Genomic DNA, 23,862 nt, shown 5'->3' with positions numbered 1-23,862 from the left:
CACTCAATGAGGTCCTTTTGTTAGCAGCTGGGAGAGAATTATATATTATATTATTTAAATAGATTATGGGTTAGTATGTGTGTGTGTCAGAACACCGACTGACCGAGCGTGTTCCCGTCTGTGGAAGGAGAGCTAGCTAGCCGTTAGCAGCCGGTGGGAGTCCTACATGTGTTTGGCTGAAAGCTAATGAATTAAACTACACACAGAACCGGACTAACCGTTCAGAGGAAGCGGTTCCATGTTCCCTCATTATTTAGTTAAAAAGCAGCAGACACGAGGCCCAGAGATGAGATTTGGAATCCGTTGTCGTCCCCTCCTCAATGCGAAGGCCAAAGAGCTGTTGCTATGTATTAAAATAAGAAGACCGCAGGGACCAAAGAATAAGATTTCTTTTTTTAATTCAAAGTGAATCTTGACATAGAACACCATCAATTCAGAATTTGACACTCACCAATAAGAGTCACAAAGAAGGAACCCGCTTTTTGTGACATGGTAAATAAGGCTTGGTCACACTGAAACTCATTGAGAACTAGAGGGAGGGGGGGGGGTGACCGCCAACTGGTAAGACACACATTATCACATCCAAACAAATCATTTTCCCCAGTCCTCATTTTTGTATATTGCACAGTGCAGTTTGCTACATGTTAAACTAGAGTAGCATTTAAGAATACAGAATTTAAAATCAACAAAATTTAAATCATAAAGCCAGACAGATCAAGATAAACTTAGAACAGTAACAGTTTTCAATTTAGAAATTGTTTACACATATAGGGGTCTAAATACAATAATTATCACGCCAATAATTAGATTGTTGTGGTACGAAAGAAACAAAAACAAACCTAAAACGTGGCCTAGGAGTCGAGATTTTGTTCTTCCTCAGCCTGGTGATCGGATCAGACGTTCACACCTCTGCTTGTTGAGTTGATAAGTTTTGTTTTTTTATCTGACATCTTTGTTTAATACTATAACCACACACAAAAAATACCAAAGTATCCCACAGCCTGCTCTGTTGGCTGCTAGACATTTTAGACCCGGGGCCACGATGCAACTGGCAAAGAACCCACCCATCATAAATCAGCCCAAAGCAAGCGAGGGGGAAGGGGGGGCAGGACCTCGCAGGGGCCGAGCTGAGAGAACACAGCCAAACAGCAGCACATCAGACAAGTACACAACACCCACCCACCGCTTAAGCAACAACGCAAAACAATTATAATGTAAAACATTAGAGTACAACAGTGACAAAAATAAATAGCTCCAGAAACCTTTCTTGATTTGGTCGTTTTACAAGATACTTTTTCTGCTTTGTTTTTGACAATGACAAATTGTTCATCAATTACATATTGCTTTGTTTGTTGTCATTTCACAGAACCAAAGAGCCTTGGATCTCATTGATGAAGAGGAGAGGTTTCTCGCCCGAAATCGGAGCAGAGGAGAACTTTGGAGCTAAACCTTTGAGTGGGCATGAAGCCTTGAGAAACACGACGATATCTACCTGTGGTTATAGCTGCATACATGAGACCAGAGTGGCCGAGACGGCAGCTGTGTAGCCATCGCAAAAGCAACAAGCAACTCATTTGCAAACACACACATTCACTGAATAGAATAGAATAAAGCTTTACATTTGTGTATATTGAAGCCAGATGGGTTTTCCTTGTTTTAAAAAAAAATAAAAAAATAAAAAAAAGAGTTTATCCCCAGAACTATGCAGGTCTCCGTGAGCACACGATATCTTCCCTGATTTGTATCTTTAGTTTAAGTTTAAAAACTGGAAAATAACAACTTTGGGGTTTTGGTGACGTGAAAAACAGGAGCTGATCCCCTCTTGAGGAACTAGCTTCCCAAGAGTGGAAATCTTCTGCTGGCCACTTGTCTGAAGAAAGGCACTAGTTGTGCAGTACGAAGAGCTGCAAATTGGGGGATAACACGAGACACCAGTTACAGAATGGAGAAGCAGAGGCAAAATGCACACACACACAAATGCACACACGCACCAAAAGAGCAACAGAATGAAAAATAAAAACTCAACTTCCATTACAGCAGTTTATACTTCAAAAGAACAGCCAAAATACAGAGGCACTAGCATATAGGAACAGCATGTAATGTACTATAAGAAAGAAAAAACACTTCTACAATATAAAACAATAACAGGCAGGCTAGGATGAGTTTTCTCCTCTAAATTCACAGCTACCAAGTGGCAGATAATCAGTACATAGCAGCTTATTATCTATACATTCCAAATACAATTTGCCAACAAAAAAGAAAGCTCAGAAAAATAAAACCTCAACCTCTAAATTTTTCTTCTTTTTTTAAATAAATCTCACAATACTGCAACAGTACGCTGGAGGTGAAAGCAGAAATAGCCTCAACCGTGCTTCAGAAATGATCAACGAACTGTCTTTGGTGCCGATTTGAGTAAAGGCAAAACACATACCAGCTAATGGTAAAGACACAGCAGAACTACTAAACCCCACTGGAATCACACACACACACACACACACACACACACACGGAATGTATCAAAAGTGACTTCAATACATGGACAAGAAGGTTCGTTTCCACACCTCAAATGATACTGTAGGTTATCTCAAACACTGAAAAGCATTTAAAAAGAACACACAAGAAACAATTGCCTTATGCGCCGCTCACCAAAACCTAAAACACGTCGACGCAAGTCTAGCCTAAATGCCAAGACATATTTTAAAATACACAGCAACCCAGAGGCCATCTAGATTGTATTGCAGTTACAGTAAACAGTGACTTATGAATTTAAGTACTATAGTGAATAGAAATTTATTACCAAAATATCAGATCACTCTTTATGTACATGAAAAGCTCATTCAGTCAAAGCCCTAGATATGCACCCTCTAGCTGAAGCCCGTCCTCTGAGTTAGAAAGAAAACTGAAGTCTACGTTAAAGCAAAGCCGCAAGCGTTACTCCTCCAAAGAACCCGTCGCCTGCACAGTCTGACGGTTAAGTGCTGCAAGCCTATCTTTTCTCTTTTTTGTTTAAAATGTACAATCTATTGTGTTCTGACTCAACGTCAGGCTGATTTTAATTTTTTAAGGCACTAGGGCGACGGCAGCGTTCCATCCTGATTAATACACACCGGGATGGCTTAACACACAGATCAGACCGGCTAGCACAAATGCTACAAGGCAACATAGATAAAAAGGGTGAGAGAGGGAGGTTTGGTTCGCTGACATAATCTCTCGTTATTTCCAGGTTGGGGGGGAGGAGGTTTCACTCCCCCTCGTGTCCGTCACCTTAAGTGTCTGCTGCCGGCTCTGCCCGCCCAGGTCGCAGCACCAGTCCATTTGCCGTTGGCCTTCCTCAGCAGAAGGTACCGCTGCGGGCCCGTCCCGCTCCTCAGATGTAGAACTGCGGGTGATGGCTGAGCTTGGTGGGGCTCAGGGGGAAGCTGGTGTAAGCCACCGGAGAGGCCATGTACGGGTGCTGGAAGGGGGGGTGGTGGCCATAGCCAGATTGGTGGTGCGGGTGGATGGACGGGGATGGGAGGAGCCTGTGCGGGGGTGGAGCCGGGTGGTGCTGGGCGCAGATGCCCAGGGTGACCTGGTGCACTATAGCGCCTCCCTGGGGATGGGAGAGGCCGTAGCTGTGCTGGAGGACAGCTGGGGGAGGCGGGCGGGAGGGCAGGATGGGGTGTGGGTGGTGAGCGGTGAGTGTGGCGGCGGGGGGGTACTGCAGCAGGGCGTGCTGCGGGGCCGAGGTGTGCGTGGGACTGCTGTGCGGCAGGTGGGTGAAGGTGTGCGTGTGGCCCGTGGGGGGGATGTAAGCGTGAGGACGCAGAGACCCATAGTTGCCGTTCCACTCTTTGGCGCCGTGGTTGGAACCGTACAGCTGCACCTGAGTGAGAGAGAGAGTGAGACAAAGGGGAAGAGAAAGAACGACAAATCGAGAGAAAGAGCTCCGTGACACTCTGACCTACGCAGACATTTTTTTCCAGTTTTTTTGCCGGGCTTCAGATGAGAAGTTTGATGGCCTCGCTGCCGTATGGCCGTTGAGCGTGAAGCCTTAGCCGGGACCAAATAACCACTCTTAGCGTTACGCTAAAGTGTGAAACAGGCATGAAAACGGGTCACGGGTGAAAAAGGTGAGAAGGATATTACCCTTCTAGGGCAGGGCGTTTTCAACTGGTTTTGTCCCAGGGACCACCATTCTGAATAGAAAGTAATTTGCGGCCCACTGACGTGCCTGCACGCGTGTGCGTGTTTGTAACCGCCGCCGCCACGCCCCCCCACAGGTATTCTGCCTAGAACACTTAATATGTGCAGTTATCAGGGGAGATCACTAACCGCCGTCGCCACGCCCCCTAACCCCCGCGCACATATTCCGCCTGTAGCACTAGTCAGTGTAATTTCTTCGATATTTTTCACGATATTCAATAGTAGTCACTTAAGAGATTCAGTGACTGGATCTCGCGCTCCTTCTGACACGCGCACCTGTTCGCAGTTCACTGAATCTCGCGCTCCCTTCCCTTATGGTTGTAGCTGGTTGTCATCTAGGGTCCACTACCGTTACAGAGAGGTGCCGTTTGTGTTTTGACAACGTTTTATCTCATAATTTCGACTTTCTATCCCCTTTCTTCAGTAAGGAAATGGGCTTCTATAGTTGTGTGAATGCATCACTCGGGCCAATCCAAAGACGGGGTTTGTACCCAATCAGGTGTAGAGACCATGGTGACTGGCTCCGCACCCTTACTGCCAAAAAGAACAACAGTGCGTACAAAACTCCTTCGAGTGCGAGCAGAGGTTTTGCTCGCGCGAAACCGGACTTTTGCTCGCGGATGTTTGATTTATGCGCGCCCATCAACCTGAAGTGCGCTCGTATTTTGACAGTGATTTGCCGCCATACCACCCCCCCAAAAAAAACTCGATTTACGTAGGTCACCTATTTTGGTTTCTAAATGGCGAATTTGGCTGAAAGGTGAGGGATTTTCATGCCTGGTAAAAACAACACATGGAGGATTTATGGAGTCCGATTCCTGTAATGAGCTCGCCTAGAGCGACGCACCCCTGCTAGCCGACTACTGCACAGAGCGCGTCTAGGAGCACCTCCTGCCTTATCCCTCATGGGTTAGAAAGAAGAACTGGACCAACCTGTCCAAAGCCCATGGGGGGGGGCTGCTGTTGCGGCTGCCGGGACAGGAGGGGGAAGGAGGAGGGGTTGCTCTGTTGTCCTACGAGGCTGCAGCGCCTGTTGGACCGGGACCAGGACTCTGGGAGTGGGACAGAGTGAGAAGACAGTCAAGGAGGTCCGACACAGAGCACGTTCATGAAGAACAGATAGCGGGTTGCCTCCACATCGACTGCAAACAGCGTAAAAGACCAAAGTGTGCATGCCAGAGAAAATGGATTCAGATACTGTTGTTGGTGTGTGGAGGGAAGAATTTAATAATTCTCTTCCATCCGACCACACATCTAAGCGCCACTGATGGAGAACAATGGGTTTTTTAAGGGACTTTTCAGGGTAAAAGCAGAGAGTTTATACAATATTCGAGTTGGGTTCGACCTACGCAATTGAGGTTGATGCAACAAAAGATGAAACCCGACAAACACAGTGGTCGACCAGTTTCCCTCCAGAAGAGGTTTGTAATAGAAACGCAGGGCAGTGACGCTAACTAACACAAGGGGAGAAAGAGTCAGCAGTGTGGAGGAATGACGACATCGCATGGCCAATCTCTGATGCTATTAAAGAATCAAACATGTCTTACTTATGAAGAAGATGGGAATATTCCTTTGAAACACAGCTTCATAAATTGGACAAAAGAATTTTCGGGGAAAAGGAAAGAAACAGATTGTTGGCACTCAGAAAAAACGCACCTGAAAAGCCAAGTTGATCCTTGGACTCTGATCTGTATCTGTTCCAAACTCTCTCACTGTATTCATGAAAAGTTATCTAAAGAGAACAATGTGCTGGGCACAAAAAAAGGTGACGCCAATATCAGATCAGAGCCTTTGGGTCAACGTTTACTGCATGGCAAGAACCAGCAGAGGAAGCGTAGGCTCTGACTCAACACCACATCGGATGCATCCACAATCCCTCCATAAAGTCCCCTCTTAAAAGAAGAGGGGACGCAAACGTTTAATAAAGTCTTTTACTTTATTAAACGTTTGCATCCCTGATGCAGGAAGTACTGCAGCTGCAAGGGTTATAAAGTATGGAGGGATTTATTTTAGTTATTTAAGCTGAAGGTAAAGGTTTGGTGTGATGAACCGAAACACAGACACTGTTAATAACATGAGTATAATGAGCGAAATACAAAAGCTCTTTAAACAATTATTCCACTGAAACTTTCTTTGAAAAAAGCTACTAATTTGATGTAGGGAAGGCCTATAAAAAATGACTTATGCAATATTAGCGTTGCCGGCTGCTATGGATGCATCTTCGGGTTTGTTGGAACAACATGGCCCGTTCCCTGTTGGTTTCCCCTTGATCACCTGTTACAGCCTCTATGAGCCACTAGGGGGCGGTAAGCTACTACTGCTTCCATGTGACCTGCAGAAGCACACGGTCCAAAAGTGACAGAGGCGCATGACAACGTGGCAGGATGGGAAAACATTGATGGCAGGATAAACATTTCTGGGTGTTTAATAATCACAATATTAATTGCCCTTAACCTGCAATGAAACCAACAACACACAACAACCACTGAGTCACATGGTACAGAAACATACAAACGATTAATTTGTTCCACACACCTATCCTCTGGAAACGCTCTGCTGTTCCGTGACCGTTGTTGTTCTGCATTCTCATCGGGGGCACCACCATGGTCCTGACGCCTGGGGGGCTGCGGCCCCGTGCTGCGTGGCAGGGCGGCGGCGCCACTGTGGCGGCTAGGTTCCGGCGGTTGTCGTCAAGGTACCGGTAGGGTCTGTCACCATGCGTCGATGTTGGCGCAGGGGAGCCTTCCACGGTGTCGCAGCCGCTCTCGTGGCTGTCGTCCTCAGACATGCTGAACGTAGAAGAGGAAATGACATGGGGACAACCTCGGGCTTAGTGTACTAGTTTAATTTTCATTTCTTCCTCAGGTAAACACTGCCACGGGCAACTTACCTGTTGGGTCTCTTGCATGGCGAGAGGGAGGGGCTGGACTGGAGCGAGTTGGAGGCAAAGGAGCCGGTGCTGAGGCTGCTGTCGGGGCTACTGAGGGAACACACTCTTTCCATAGACACACTGGTGTGTCTGCACGCCTCGCACACACACTCCTCTTTACACCTACGGGAGAGCAAAAGTCACGTCAGCATTGTTTGCGGCTCACTATAGTAGAATAAAACAAAACAACGTAATAATTATGCTCCAATGTCATGTGATCTGCCTGTTAGAGGCTCAGTTGGGTGATCAATGTCATGTGATCTGCCTGTTACAGAGGCTCAGTCGGGTGATCAATGTCATGTGATCTGCCTGTCACAGAGGCTCAGTTGGGTACTGAGAAAGATCTCGATCGGGGTAGTAAACTCACCCGCCAAGACGGCACCTCGGGAGGTCTTCGTCCTCTTCGTCGGTCAGTTCGCTGCGGATGCTGATCACGCTGGCAGCGGGGCTGGGCGTGTCGCCCATCAGGACCGCTACCTCGCGCTGCTGCCCGCCGGACGGGTCCGGCTGGCTGTTTGCCTTTGGCGCCGCCTCTTTGAAGCAGGTCGCTTTCTGCTGCACGTGGTTTTCCTCCGTGTCCCGGTTTGGAACTCCCGGCTGCACAGTTCCGGCCGCGGGCTCCTCCCTCCGAGGCTGTTCCCTACGTGCCACCGCCTGTCCGACCGCGTTGGCCATCTTGGCCGGAGCGTGGATGTTGCAGTGGGTGGACAGGTTCCTTTCAACGAGAGAGGGGATGCATTACATAATGGATGCAACGGGAAACTGGTTTAACACTCCAGAAGCAGAAACTCACCTGTTGTAACCGTGTCTGTTCCTTTTATTGGCCGGCTGGGGCCAAACAACATGAGCTATGCCGACGTTGATCGGCTGATGGGCAGAGAGGGCTGGCATAGGATTCGTCAGTAGGGGCTGTTGCATGACTGAGGTGTAGTGGCTGCTGGAGAGGGACGGTGGGCAGACAATTTCTATTAATATATCTCAAAGGAGAATAAGAGAAACATGTGATGGGAATCGATTACATGCCATTCTCTGATGGAATTAAAATGCAGATTTCCCCCCAAAATATGACAACCACAGCTTTATGTGCGGCCATTTGCACATCAATACAAATGCGGTGTTGAGATGTTTGGGGTTTACACTACGCTAAAGAAATCATGTCACAAAAAAGAGGCAACTGATGACGAACAAAAAAAATGGGGGAACAACCCGGACTAAAACTGAGGTTCCAGATGACTCACCCCCAGTCACTGATTCTTTGTGGGCCTGCTGTGGCATCGTTGGTTAGGGAGGACGGGGGTTGTGGAGGGGGGTGAGACGGAGGAGGACCCACTTGAGCCATCTGTTGCCAGGCTGCTGGGACGAGGAGCTGCTGCCCCCGGCTTGACCAGGCCTGCTACAGGGGGCATAATGGGAAAATATAATCAGCTGTGATCTGAATCAACCTACACCCCCACGAGTCTGATATACAGGGGGGGGGGGGGGGGGAGATTACGCACGATACACCCGGTTCAGGCTCGGGTCTGCGTCTCACCTGAGCAATGACTCCGTGTCTCACTGGCAAGGGCTGCATGGGGGGAGCCTGAGTTACCATGGGGACAGAATACGCTGCTGGTTGGTTAAGGTTACCTTTTTTTAAAAAGGGAGACAAAAACATGTCATTCTTGCAGCTCAAAAAATAAATTATATTGAGTAATGTCTTCAAAATCTTCATGATGAAAAACATTTTAAATATATATCTGTAAATATCAGTAAAATACAATAAATTCAAATAATTGTTCATCCATCATCGGTCGGCAGTGTGCACACCTTGCATGGGGGGAGGACAAAGAAAAAGGCCAGATGGGAAGGGGTCAGTGCACCCGAACTGACCGTTCCCAGCTGCTAAAGCAATCTCAGGATGCATCACAGAGGGACCCGACTGGTTTATAGCCTGCATTAGAAAAGGGCAGAGAAGACAATGGAGTGAAAGACACAGGGACCGAGATCCAGACAGAGAAGAGAGTGTAGGTTGAAAAGAATAGTCAGATTTATCAAAAATGAAGAGAGGAGGGGCAAAAACAAGTGTGGACACAGAAAGCAGATTAGTGAAAACTCTTATGTACTATGGCCTGACAAAATTGCCATAGAACAGACACGTCATTGAGTGTCTTACCCGAGTATGGACTGGTATGCTGCCGTAGCCTAGAGGTAGGCCAGAGGAGGGTGCAGGGGTCACGGGGGGCCTTGAGAAGTGAATGGTGTTCTCATTGATAGCGTCAAACACTGCGTTGGCGGGCCGACTGTGGCACATATCCATGATGCGGAATGCAGACTGCACGCTTGAGAGAACGAGAGGAGTTCAAACAAGGCCGGACAAACACAAGCGAGCAATCCAGAACCTTTGTGTCGGCGCGGCCTTACTGGTGGCTGTGTGGGTAGTCCAGCAGGTGGGTCATCGTGAGGAAGGGGTGGTTGAGGACACTGGTGGGAACGGTCCGGTCCTCGGCGTCGATCAGCAGCATGCTCCTCAGTAGGGACACAAACTCCCTCCTGTCTGCCTTTTCCGCCTGCATGGCGCTGCCATCAGGGCTCAGCACCACGTTCACCTGGCAGGCGCAAGCAAAGAGAGGAATGAGAAACAGAGCCGGACAAAAGATAGTTCAGGAACCCGGGAGCTCTCAGACCGGCCCGCCGTCGTAAACGGTACAATGGTCGGTACTTGTGAAGCAGCTTTTCCACTGCATGTAATCATTCCCCCATTCACACGGTGTAGCTGTCTAAACTGTGAACGTAAGATTCATGGCAAACGATTGAATCTTGATCATTTCTAAATGAATGAAAGGAAAAAAGCCATTTGGGTGCGGTTGGACTCACGTGTGCGATGTCGTCCAGGCAGCTGAAGATGTACTTTCTGGCCTCTTTGGATTTCAGGCCTGTCTCCTTCTCGTGCTCTTCTGTTGTCTGGGGGAGGAAGGACGACATTAATTTGGTACTGAAGTGCCGTATTTAAAGAGAAACAAACAGATTTGTCTTCGTTTATGATAAGGAAAGGTCAAAGTATCACGTAAAATATACCTGTTAGGCAGATGGGTTCTAACCGGATAAACATGAGGGCAGTACTTTTCAATATTAGATATAGAATGTGCGCCATGCCAAATACGTCTCATCCTCACCAGCTAACCGGTGTGTGTGTGTGTGTGTGTGTGTGTGTGTGTGTGTGTGTGTGTGTGTGTGTGTGTGTGTGTGCGCGCATTTACTTTTAGTCTCCAGGAGGCATAGGGAGAGTTGGACTCTTTGCAGAAGAAGCGAGAGGTCTTGGTTCCCTTGTTGAGCAGCTGCTCGGCCGGCACGCCCTGAGTCTGGGAGATGTACCGGATCTGAGTCAAGAGAGGGGACAGGAACACAGAGGAAGATGTAAAGTGAGAGCGCGGAAGACACGGCGTCTCCAAAGCGTGAGCGCCACCCTCTGCATCCAATAGGACACGTTAACGGCCCTGCAATTTAACCTTCACGGCGGTGCCAAGCTGACATGGATGGACCCTCTGTGTCCGCTGGTGGGCTTGCCTGTGCTCACCTGTGTGTGCGCGCAAGTGACTGCTTGCCCCACACGCACACAGGTGAGTCCATCGGGGCGGAGCTGCAGTGCGCAGCAAAAAACTTCCAGACTTTAATAACAGGGAAATTCTGACTTAAATGAATGTAAATAGATGGCGAGCTGGCTAAACGGTAGGCTACCGTTAGCTGGTGCCAGGACTCAGTCATCAAAGCAGTGGAAAAAATAATTTTAATATACTCGTGCACCGAAAGGAAGCACTAAAATTTGCGTATGGTTTCGGTACGGTAGGTACTGGTTACCAATACGGCACCGGTTCTCGGTACGCAACGCTAGTTTACTCTCAAAGCCATTCATTCAGAGGATACTGGATTTGGGTTTTAACCGTTAGGCTTGGGCTTGTGGCTCAGCTTTGTTTTTCTTATCTGCAGATATTTTATCATTTGTGCAAATTCTGCACATCACTACTAATGCATTTCAAAACACTATAACTACAAATATGACAAAGTGTGATGCCCGTGAATCATACGGAATTCTTGAGCCGTTTTTACTGGGAAGGGGGGGTTTCAGACCTTAGACCTCAAATGGAAAACTCCCAGTTCTGTGGTGAACAGGGCGGCTTGCTTCACTGACTAGAAGAATATCTTTCTGATTTGTTCTTAGTCTGTTACTTTGTTTTTGCAGTTACAGAAAGATTTACTAAAACAAAAGAAGGAGCAACATTTACACATAGAATAAGATGTTCACTCTGGGCTGCCCTGCTCTCAATTACCCTCCAAATGTGTAAAAAGGGAAATCGGATCAAAACGATCAAAAGCATTTCAGCTCATTCAGAAGTTGCAAGGGGCGGAAAGTTTCCAGTAGATTTCCGGGATTTCCACAGGATTTTTTTTTTTTTTTTTTTGCAAAAGCATATATCTTAAATGTAGTTGAGAACAAGACTATGCACTCCTGGCTTAGCCGGACACTGGATGCAGCTGGTTGGGAACATCGTCTGGCAGAAACAAACGTAAACATAAAATGTTGTTTTTGAACGTGGTAGATTCAAGCCATGTTCATTTTAATACTAAGTTTATTTGTATACAGTAGACTAACTTTTACAGCAGTGAGAGTAGGATGCATGTATGCCTACACAAAAGTACACAACCACCTTGATTATTTGCGCCTTTCGGGGTCCATCAAAAAGCGTGAGTTGGGCAACTTATCACACACTACAGCAGGGCTATTGAGGCCACACTACTGCATTTGAGCACAAGGACTACATCGAATCAGGTAAGTTTTGATGATATTACTGGGGTAAATATATTATTCATAAGACAAACACGCTGCTAGTCATTAACAAACTGACAGCTCATCGTTGGAGAAAAGCTCAATGTATCAATTTTAAGCGGACATGAGTGGGAGATGGTCATGGCTACTGTACAGTGGAGGTACTGGCTGTGTTCAAAAATTCTTAACAGTAAGATAGCGGTCTTACTACCTTGATGCCTCGTCAAGACAGGTGTCTGACTCGAGATATTTTTACGGGGTGGAAGGCCTCTCAAAAAAACGTTTTCGCACGGTCTTTTAAGATAGTTGCACAGATGATAGATAATGTGTTGGCTGACTAACGCCTCGCAAATCACATCAACATTATTGCTGCTCCAATAATGGCGTTATCGGATAGAACCGTGTCTATCTCGGTAATACAAAATGTCCAAAAAGTCATTTTTAAAAGTTGTATTAGAAATGTTTGCATGCATGTCTTGCTTATGACAAGGTAAATAAAGGTAAATTACCCCAAAATGTCCAGTATATTCACGTGGAAAGTTTCCAACTTTTAATTTTTTTTGATAAAAGTACATTGCACTTTTTCCAAAAAATAAAAAAAGGACACTCCAGAATGACTGTTGGGGTACTTTTTTTTTGTGGGCGCCTGAGCGCATGTCTACGGCCCAGAACAAACACACCAAACGGCCGGAACCTGCTGATGGTGCACTGAACACTCGCCACAGTGTGCGTCCGCACGTCTACCATCAAGCTTATGCTTATAAATACATTTTGCTGTGTCGCGTGGAACTGCAGTGAGCCTTGGCATGGCACAGCATACTTTTTGGGGGGCTCAATATGCACACACGAGAGTGTGTGTGTGTGTGTGTGTTCTGGCATGGACCAGCGGTTGAGCCCTCTATGACCCACTATCTTTGACTCAAGGCATTCTAAACTGCTCAAGGCACAATTTAACCCCAAAAGACAAAACATGCCATTAATTTATTAACTCGTATTAATGGACCAAAAGGTTTGGTATCGGCTCTGCTATCGAGGTACAGCCGACTAGGTTTGCTTTGGGGAACTATGTAGATCGCTGCCTGTGCTCAAAACATGGGGTAATGCTGTGCTGGTGTGTGAATGTAGCGCAAGCCTCTTCCCATGCTCCCTCTCCCGCTTTAAAAGTCCCAGTTGTGTTGCTACGACCTCCCAACCCTCTGGGAAGATTGTCGCGCCTTGCCAAGAACAATTTCTTGATTTGCTCGGCTTAGATTAGTGTTAGGTGGATTTCATGCTGGATTTGTTGGACTTCACTCACACAGCGAGGGAGCAGCAAATACAGGTTTAACTACATAATGAATTTACTTTTGAGTTTTGGCTAGCGGAAAAAGCAGAGACCGAAGTTTCCTAGACATTAAAATATTTATTCTGTAAACTCGTTCTCCATGGGTGGTAGTGGTGGATATATCTTGATCCCTACTTCGCCTCCCTATGTAAGCGACAGAAATGGTTGTGTTGGAAGAATGTTACCTGGTCGTACTCCATCGCTCCGGGGTAGAGGGGCCAGCCCAAGAAGAGCTCTGCTATCACACAGCCCAGCGACCACATGTCTATGGCCTCGCTGAATGGCAGGCCCAAAATGATCTCCGGAGCCCTGCAGAGACAAAACAAAGGCCTGATAGGTTATTGAGGGAGTGGTTCAGGTACATGAGCAGATAACGGTACCTTTAAAAAAAAAAAAAAATTAAAAAAAAGGTGGTTTTCATTTGGAATATTTTATTCATCCAAAATAATTTAACATGACTCTGTACTTGCTACTAGAGACTATTTTAATCTTTGATTACATTTCATCTAAAAAAAATAAAAAATAAAAAAGGAGAGTTCAGTCTACTTTAAAATCAATACAAAGCAAAGCACACAGCGTAAAACAACAGGTTTCAGGATGTTACAAATTGAACATTACACGCACGCCCCACAAACAAAAGAGCTAAATCCCTCCCAACGAGCGGACTTTGCCACTTACGCAATCCTAATGGGACCAGTAATCTAGCAGCAGGCGGCGTATGAAAAACAATGGGCCATTAGGCTGGACAGAGCTGCCGAGCAACAGCGCTCCGATTAGCAACCACTGCTGTGACGGCCGCAATGAGAGGCGAGGGGGTTGTTGCCAAGCAACCGCTAGATGCAAGAGCATGGTGTAACTGTATTACAGGGTGATAACTGAGGCCATCCCTCAATGTTCTATGTGTGTCGTTCTGTTTGCAGATGTCGTGCTTGTTGGCCTGCAACGGGGACGCTCTGCCACTTCCTGAGGCAGAAGCCCACTTATGCAACTGTGTCGCAAAGCAGGGAGTGACAAGGTGACTGGTGCTCACAGGTCGAAGTGACTTGTCATACTACACAGCGGTGGATTATGGGAGACAGACGTTGTGGTTGCAGTAGAAAACATTGTTAGGACAAAGAGGAGACTCCTGCGAGGACAAAAGACGACTTCAAATTCTTTCAAACTAACTATACGTGATAAATAATTTACTGATCCAACGGTCATAGGAATTCACATTTTTTGAAGAGCAAATATTAAAGAATAGAAAGCTGACAAACACTAAAAAGACAATTGGAGGCCAAATAAGTCTCTTTCGTCAAATTGACTTGAGAGGAAACAGATTCTGGGAACTGGTGTTGCCTAACATTTGATGGACCAGATGAAAACCGATAGTAACAAGACAACAGAAGGACTTACTTTTAACAACGTGACCCGCCGATGTCAAACTTATTTGTCTCTTTTTGTAGCCATGAAAAAAATAAGTATTTAGACTTTTAGACCTTTAAACTCAAGGGGGTTGTCAAACCAAACATTCAGACTGCACACTCAATGGCAACACGCCCCTATGGCAGAGGGCCGAGAGAGCGGTACAAACTGAAAGCAGTGATAGCCTGAGGGACGCCAGCATAGCATCCAGCACGAGCAGAAGGTCTATACGTACAATGAGATAAAAAATTGTTAAGGAAACGAAGAACAACCACCGAAAACAAACAATACCGCATGCGAGGAAGATAATGTTGCAGCATGAATACATACGAACGGAAGTACATATGTGCAACCAGACAATACGCATGCTCCCATATTGCTTATCAGCATGAGCAGTGATCCACCATTTCACTTCCCCAAAACAGTAAAAACAAACAAGAAAAAAAGTCTGACTGTTTAAAACCACGCGTTTAATGGCCCTTTTTCTTCTTGTTTTTAAACATTGAAGTGAAACTGACATTCAGAATGACTCCTCAGTAAAATGCGTGGCGATGAGGCCGAAGGCAACATGTGGGGCCCGACTCAGTCAAACCATCGTCGTCCTCCTAACTTAGAAAAACCATGGCTGAACAGCAATGAAGCAGGTCCCACCTGGATAGAACGGCAGCCAAATAGCAGACATTCTCTCCACCTGATCTGCTCAGCTGAATTATTCACACACCCCCGGTGCTTCGTTTTCATTGTGGGAGTTTTTTTTCTTTACGTCACCGGCCCCCGAAGGAGAGCACAGTCACCTCAGCGGGGCTAGCTGCGTCATGGCGCCATGGCAACAACACATCAGAGTGTGACAGGCGTCGGTGGGGGGGGGGGGTTTCTGCCATGAGACTTCGAACTGTAGCAGAAATCCAACCATGTTCAAGCTGGTGACTCAGCGAGGTCGCACCCAGTTTGCTGGAGGTGAATGAAATAATAAAAAGCACCCAGAATGCGCTACTGCGGGAAGCCTAGATTCTATTTACATTGCGGTGGACTGACCAGGTCCATTTAGGAACAATTAAAATGTAGATTAAGGAAATGAAAATGTCATTAGAAAGGAAACATCTGTATACATTGCGCAATGAATGTGTAAAGGTAAAATACACACAATGACGACGGCACGTAACCGGACAGACTTTATTAAAACATGCACAGTGGCCAGATACTGATCAAGGCAATAAATGAAAGCAAAGGCCGCTGTATTTACACGACTCCATTACTCGTTGTTACAGATTCCATTTGACTGAAACAGAATTCATTGAGTCATCCAAATGAGAAATAATCACAACTATTATTATTCCTAATCAAGACAACGCTTGTTACATGCTAATAAAACCCCGATCTGCTCAATTATCATTTCAAGCGAGTCATTTACATGGCGCACATGCTGGTAACCAGAAATATTAAAAACCCAGGAATGCCTGGCGCCTTTTTTTTGCATCCTTAAAAAAAAAAAAAAAAGAAATTCATATTAATGCCAACTCTACTCCCTGTGGCAGGGAAAAACCCAACGCTGTTGAACAAAACAAAACAAACCGGCGTCCACCCTCTGCGGTGAGGCCAGCATTTCTTTACAGCTTCACTGTGGCAACAGTACAGCCATTATGCAACATGAGCGCTGGGGACGAGGAGACGCTGTCTTGATAACCTCCACGTACAAACAATGACACATACTCAAGTCTCTGAGTCAAATCACATAGCCGTATATAGAAAACGGGTGGCCAGAGGGTGGGCGGTCGGCGGCGTGCCTTTGCGCTTCTTCCTGTGAACACGGACATTTAGCTAACCACGTCCTACCAAAGTAAACTACGAATGCGTCATGGTGAAACTGACTTCCATATATACACACACAGGCAACAGGAAGCAAAAATAGCGAGTAGACAGAGGTCTCCCATAATAAACACTTACTGTGTCTCTACTCTGGGAATAAGCCTTCCACCTAATGGTCCTTTATTATTTGGGTGAAGAAAAAAAATATTGTGCAAAGCAAAAAGGAATCAAAATAATAGATTGAAACTGTCGGCGTCCGCAGAAAAACGCATCCAGATGTTGAACTGCACCAGCTTCAGGTCCACGGTGCTTTGTGGAAGTTACAGAAGTTGACTCAATGATTTTCCTTATTTAAAAAAAATAAATCCCACCCGTTATCAGGCAGCATCTTAGGCTACATTGTGTAACCTCCGTAAAGTATCCGCTTTTGCGCGCGCGCACGCACGCACACACACTTTTTTTTCCCTGCTCTAAATGTGCGTTTTCACATTCCTCCTGGACCCTCTGTGTCCTTGGCGACCTCCAGCTCACTTTAACTGCACTGTGGGCACATGAGCACGCAAACCCTTGCATCCACTCGCACTTAACCGGGTCGACAGCTAGACTAGGGCTTCACTCTCCTCATCTCGAAGGCATGTGGGAGCACTATGTGACTCTCTTTTGCCAAAAAATAGGCCCCCAGGGGTTGACGCTGGGATTCTGGTGCTCCTCCAATTTCAGTTTGGTCTCAACTCGCTCGTCTGTGTCTTGATTTATACACCGCTAGCTCACGTTACAGTTGGAATCACTGAGAAGATGGTGTCCTCCTCACAGGGCTATAAAATCCATGCTGGAAGTGTTCTGATGGGTTTGTGGAGTGCCTCAGCTGCAGAAACACAACAGCATCTCAAGTATTTGTCACAAATCGCACAATGTTGGCACCAGCTTAACCTACTAGACCGGACCTGCTTGCTGGAACTTGCTGGCAGCAGCGGGGTGAATGAAAATGCTCATCTCGTGTAGTAAAGTAGGTAGTACTTAGTGCAGGTTTGCGGCTTTATAACTAAATTAATTTCAGCTTGCTTGCCTGCCAGATGCGCCGACCGCTTTATGACACCGTTCCCTACCATAAACGTCTTAGTTCAGTTATGCAAGGATAGAAGAATCAGGGCGTGACTCCTTGAAGCGCTTATCAAATGCACGCGCACGCACAAATTTCAGCAGTCCAAAAAAAGTGAGGACGTGAAGGAAAGAGTGAGGCAGCAGGCCAAACAGAAAGTCTAGGTGAGAAAAAGTCATATGCAGAGAAGTCCATACCTGTAGTATCTGGACTGCAGGTAAGTGGAGCAGACGGCCTTGGAGACGTGGCTGGCCGAGCCGAAGTCAATCACCTTGACTCTGTAGGGCTGCCTGGAGGGGTCCACCAGCATGATGTTTTCTGGCTTCAGGTCGGCGTGGATCAAACCCAGAGACTTGAGCTTCTTTAAAGCTGTCGCCACCTGGAAAGAGTTACGTGAATGAAAAACGCGCCTTGGGTTGCTCCAACACTTCCAAATGTAGTCTTCTGTGAGCACCTGCGTTTGCGTGCTGAATCTATGCGCGTGTGCGCTGCCTCTCCACTGACTTTACCTGCTGTAGGACGGGCCGGATGATTTTGAGCGGCAGTGGACTGAACTTGTTCCGTTTCAGGAAGTCGTAGAGGTTTTGCTCCAGCATCTCAAACACCAGGCAGGTGTGGCTGCGGTGCTGAAAGCACTCCAGGGCGCGCACCACGTTGTGCTCATCGGCATTTTCGCTGCTCAAACGGGCCAAGATCTCCACCTGGGGGGGCGGGGGGGGACAAGACGGGAAACAGCAGAAGTTCAGTTCAGACAATAAAACACGTCCATAGATTACATTTCAGTCTGTCGTGATAAAAAAAAGAAAATGGCACTAGAAGCAGTGATTCGTTTCACCGCACAACAAAGCCTCGCAGACTCTCACCTCTATCTGCCCCTGGCGCGCATACGACGGGTGGTTCTTCAGTATCTTGACGGCCACCACTTCACTCGTGCCCCTCTTCCAGCACTTCACCACCTGACCGAATGTTCCACGGCCAAGGAACTCCAAAACCTCGTAGCTGTTCTTCAGGGAGCTCAGAACCTCGTGCTGGATGAGCTGATAGTCGCCGTCTAGAGATCCAGTCCTGGTCAGCGTGGCGCCGGCTGCGGCACGAGTGCTGCCACTGGACCCGATTCCGGTTCCCTCGGCGTCGAGTCCCATGTTGGTCACTGCCTCGGCTCTGCCGTGCTGAATGGACAGATCCCCTCCGCAGCCGACTCTGGCGGCGTCTGCGTGGCTCCCCGCGCTGGCGTGCAACATGACCACAGGGGGAGGAAGTGACGATAGAGCAGATACCTCCTCCACTATCTGCATGGTTCCTAAGCAGCTGTTCTGCCGCGGACGCTCGCCACCTGGCTTCTTCTCACTTATCTGGGGGGCACCTGATCCTAGAAGGCTGACGTATCCCGGCTCTCCTGTCTCTGTACTACCGTGGCCTGCAATGCGCGCTGCTCCCTCGCCGTAAAGTTCCTGGATTGGCAGCGGCTGAAGACGGGATCACGTTGTTCGGGTAGGCGATATCGTAGTTGACGCCGATCACGTAAGTCTTGGCTGTTGGCCGGTGCTGAAATGCTCTGCTGATGTTGTGCTTGCGGTGAGCTTCTTCTTTTTGTCTGCTGGTTCTTAAGGCACTTCTTTGAGCAGAGTGCAGGTGTGATGGGTAGACCAAGACTTGTGAGGCCATACCTGGAGAAACAGAAATTAAACACAGGGAAGACGGATCTTTTAGCCAACAATAAACCAAGCAAGCTTTCATTTCTGTGTTCCCACCGAACGCACTGCAAATCTTTGCACTACATTACCGGCGGGGAGAAAATACCTCAGACATTCCAGAAAACGAGACAGTCTTGTCTGGGTTCAGAACATTTTTCGCCCCAAGAAATACATTGTGTTTGATTTCATTGCAAAGAACGCATGAAAGCCATGCCTAAATAACCACACAATGATGCAGATTAGTAAAAAGTTGAGATGTCTGCCTCAAACTATTAGAATGTTTTCAGGATGCAGAGCAGAGTGATCGGGGCTAGGCTTTGCTAACATTCTAGCTAATCCGTCAACACTCAAAATAGCCTAATTTGAGTAAAAAATGGCAGTGGCATTATTGTCCGTACCACCGACGCGTGGTTCACACGCATGCATCACATATGTTTTCAGCCGGTATTCAGGTGCCCACTTCTGGTTAAAATAAGTTTCCTTAAATTCTGCCTCAACCACATCAAGATGTCAGCGATGACCGGAGGAAAAACTTTAACACTACTTTCGTAACACAGAGCCAAGCCAATTTCTTGATTAAAAAAATTCCAACAAATACGAGAACAAGGTCAATTGGCGTATTATCGTATTCCTTATCACTATCCTTCTGAGCATTATTGAAGTCTGTATAATGTTATCATAAAAGCTGCCGAAGCCAATACACACCCAGGCCTTAACGTCATACGTACTTAAAAGAGGAACAAGCCTACTGTAATTGGAGATGGGAGGGGCGTTATATCTCTGGCTTGTCCCCACATGCCACACCGGACAGTCAGTTTCACACAAAGGAGAACCCCAAAGAAAGCCCTGACCTCTGTTAATTAAGACATAAAAGAGGGATAAGAAGAAAAGCACAGACAACGAATTGTAAAGACCAAAATACAGATCTCAACCACATGAGTGTTTTCTCATGCGCTGGAAAAACACATAGCTGATGGAGAGTATCATATAAATATAAAGACTGGTCAATCAAAAGTATACTTTAAGTTTCTGTCAGCGACACTCCTCTCTTCGCAGCAAGTCATGACACCGTGAGAACAGGCAGAGGCAGAGCCTGTCAGCCACACTTCCTGATTATGTCCAAACAGAGACCGATTGTGCTCGACCGGGCTCACACGCCGACTCAGGTGACTCAAGTCTCAAGGCTTCCTCACACGTGTTGCACAAATGCACTTAAGGAGCAGTCTCCAGCACGTTTTTTTTGCCCTCCAAAGAAATAACCGAAGATGCAGCCAAACACAGGTTGAGACAAGCGCAGGGGTGTGCCTCGGCATCAACACCACAATGCAGCACACTTGGTTTCTCACGACCAGGAAAGGCTGGTGAGTTCAAGGCAAGGCAAGGCAATTTTATTTGTATAGCGCTTATACACAAGGCAGACTCAAAGTGCTTCATAACATTTCATACAATAAAGTGAAATAAAATGCAGGAATTAAAAGACAATTAAAAACAGCAAATAAAATGATAAATTAAAATCTTATTTAAATTGTTTAATTAAAGGCAGAGGTTAAAAGTGCAATGTAGGTAAAGTTTAGCAGAAGGCGAAGCTGAAAATAAAAGTTTTCAGTCTTGTTTTAAACGTGGTCAGAGTTGGGGCAAGTCTTAAAAGTTCAGGAAGTTTATTCCAGCTGTTTGTTGCGTAGTAACTAAATGATGCTTTCCCATGATTTGTATTTACTCTTTTTTTGGAAGACCTGCAAGGAGACCATTACAATAGTCTAGCCTACTAGTTATAAAGGCATGTACAAGTGTTTCTAAGTCTTGAGCTGACATAAGCCCTCCAAGTCGTGCTACATTTTTGAGGTGGTAGTAGGCCGATTTTGTTACTGATTTGATGTGACTCTCAAAGTGTCAAATCAAGGAGAGTACGTTTACCTGTAAAATGAAACGTTCCAAAACTAAATCGCCAAAGAAAGACAGCAAGCAGGTTGCCATTGGAGATCACTGCCTGCGTGGTAGAAAAAGACTTTCTTCACTTACTACCCACAGCTGCAAGTCTGGCAAATATTGATAATTAAAAATAAAAACCTTGCTCATACAACTGACAAAAGTCCCAGTGAAAGCAACAGAAGAAGCCCTATCAGCCGGTGTGCGCTTGACAAGAGGCCATGGCCGGTCATTGAGGGAGAGGCTGCTGGCAGGTCACGGAGCTGGCCTCTTACTGCCAAGCACAGGTAGCCTGATATCCCGCAGGGACACAAGACCAGGCCTGAAATGAGAGAGCCACGACGGAGAAGTGCGCGTGCAAGCTGGTATTTTCAGTTGTAGATGAGAGCCAGCTGAAGAACGTCATTTGGTACTTATCAATCAGATAGTTGACATATGGAAAGAGGGGGGTGTGTGTGTGTGTGTGTGTGTGTGTGTGTGGGAGGGGGGGAAGGGCCAGACCAGCCTGACACCTGTTGAAACTTTTGTTGTTAGTGACAGGCAGCTAACGTTAGATCATGGCTGTGTTACACCAGGCGGAACGGACATTAACGACCTTAAAGGGCGCTTTCATAAACAACCTGGCTAATGTAAACTTGCTTTAAGGTCGCTGTTACTAACGTTATTCATTTTCCTTGATACATTCTATCCACGTCACACGTTGTTTAAAGTTATCCGATATCAAAACACACGTGAATGCTCTTAACGTGGCCCCGCATAACTCCGTCGTTGGACTAATTAGCTTCCGCTGCTAACACTTATCTGGGGGAAACTAACGTTAAGTCAAGTTGGCTAGCTTACCAGTTAGCCAACACGCTAGCAACGGGCGAAGTAACGTAACGTTAGTACCAACATTCAAATGATAAAATAACACACACACGTAACCGTGCCACTGATATATTTGACAACCGGTTTGCTCTCACAAAGTGTCATACCTTCAGTGGTAGCCATTAATCGCAGCACCCAGCGCTTCGGGGGACGGCACCGCGGTCAGATCCTGCAACGACGGCGTTGCTGCCGCTGCGTCCATCTTGTTCGGCGACGAGGCGAGAGCGAGCGACTTTCCGCACATTTGAAGCGTCAAATAACGTCAAATAACTCGCCGTTACAAACGCCAGCTGTCAGCCATGGTTCCGGCAGCCGTCTCAGGATTCGCCCGGCGTCGCTCTTGTCTGTATTCAGCACCAGGAACCCGTGTTTCGAAACTTTTGCACCGTTAATGCACCGCGTCCCCCCCCAGCGGAGAATAGCCGCTAGCTGTTGCTGCTCGTTTGGTAGCTTGTTGCTTCTCCGCATGTGTGGAATGTTGGGGGTAGAGAGAGAGAGAGGGGGGCGGGGAGAGAGAGTCCATAAATGTCACTGTGTGACAACTTGACTTCCATGTTGTTTTTCTCCATTTAGATAAGTAACACATGTCACACACGTGTTGATGTGACGTGTTCATTGAATCATCCGACGAGCTGTCTTTATTTCTCATATCTCAAAATCTGCCCACATTCCAACTGCCCGGGTCTCAGGTTTACCTCTCAGCGTTATCTGATTATTGAACGCGTATTCTACAATATCAACCGAAGGAGGGTCCTGCCTTTTCAACTAATGTTGTGTGGGCGCTTTAACTTTTTTTTAGTTTTAGTTTACATCCTGGCGTATGGTGCATTTAAAAAAAGAAAATTAAATTGCCGCAAAGAAACCTGCCCAGACATGGCCTGGTGCCGGGTTGTACCTTTCTCCTATTATGCGTCTGGTTTGTATGGTAGCTCAAAAGTGACGTGTGGTTTTGTTTACCACAACGTCAGCTTGGGAAGCAGAGTATGTATATTTTTAGGTGAAGGGTCGATATGGAGCTAAGAAGTAGTCCTTCCGTGGCCCCTTGAACCGGGCACTGGCCATCAGAACCGCAGCCTGTGTCTGCGGTTCTTACTTGCCACGTAAGAGTCTGCAGAATGAGTCAAATGCAGGGAAGGCCTTTAGCCAATGATGTGTCGAGTAGAACCTCCTACTGCATGTGTTCCCACAGTACCGTCGCCCATAATTATAATAATTTATTCCATCTACTGCTTTGTAAAGAAAGAGGCCTCACCATCCCCCCCAGGTGTGGACAAATGTACCATTGAATCAGAAAGGAATGCAAAGCTGAGTTGAAATGGGTCATCGTTGCCTTTTGATTCCACAAAACGGCATTCAGAGAACTACATCTCAATAAAAAATACAACACACAACTTTTCTTTCTCCCAATGGAAATTATGGTCATGGGTTGATCCCAGATTACACCAGAAGAATACAATTATAGTTGAGTATTTTGTAAAACTGCAAAAGTGCTGCTAACACACACCACTGATGTATTACTAATATGCCTGATAGAACCATAGAATTATTTTTTTGATTTTTAGAATATTGAAAATGAATAACAAGATCTATTGAAATAGTACTGAAAAGTACCACAGACCATTTTGAAATGTGACACTACCTATTTCAAAATGAAGGTGCATCCGCCATGAAATAGCTCTTTAAAATGCATACTTTTTTCTCATTCTTACGTCCATCCTAATGTTGTCACACTTACGTGTTCACATTGTAACACGCTCCTTGTTGCAAAGACGCCAAAATACATCAAACACTTGGTTTTTGTCATCAAGAGAGTAATTAAATAAAATT

The 23,862-nt window shown here is 46.4% G+C and overlaps 1 pseudogene across 1 annotated transcript; it reads right to left on the bottom strand.

Moving 5' to 3' along the window:
• Positions 1-381: 381 nt before the first annotated feature.
• On the bottom strand, positions 382-22,474 carry LOC120809114 (homeodomain-interacting protein kinase 3-like; annotated as a pseudogene). The gene is made up of 18 exons (XR_013451116.1): positions 22,143-22,474; positions 18,412-19,215; positions 18,058-18,249; positions 17,746-17,927; positions 13,425-13,548; positions 10,351-10,470; positions 9,968-10,054; positions 9,515-9,699; positions 9,267-9,432; positions 8,921-9,044; positions 8,646-8,740; positions 8,353-8,507; positions 7,908-8,051; positions 7,482-7,829; positions 7,076-7,237; positions 6,721-6,974; positions 5,119-5,237; positions 382-3,865 (listed from the first exon to the last, which is right to left on the bottom strand). The product of XR_013451116.1 is annotated as a homeodomain-interacting protein kinase 3-like (transcript).
• Between the last annotated feature and the right edge of the window lie 1,388 nt (positions 22,475-23,862).

This window comes from Gasterosteus aculeatus, chromosome X (genome assembly GCF_964276395.1).
Source record: "Gasterosteus aculeatus chromosome X, fGasAcu3.hap1.1, whole genome shotgun sequence".
NCBI classification, from domain to species: domain Eukaryota; kingdom Metazoa; phylum Chordata; class Actinopteri; order Perciformes; family Gasterosteidae; genus Gasterosteus; species Gasterosteus aculeatus.
The sequence above is the reverse complement of the archived record's forward strand: the minus strand, read 5'-3'. Positions and strand labels throughout refer to the sequence as shown.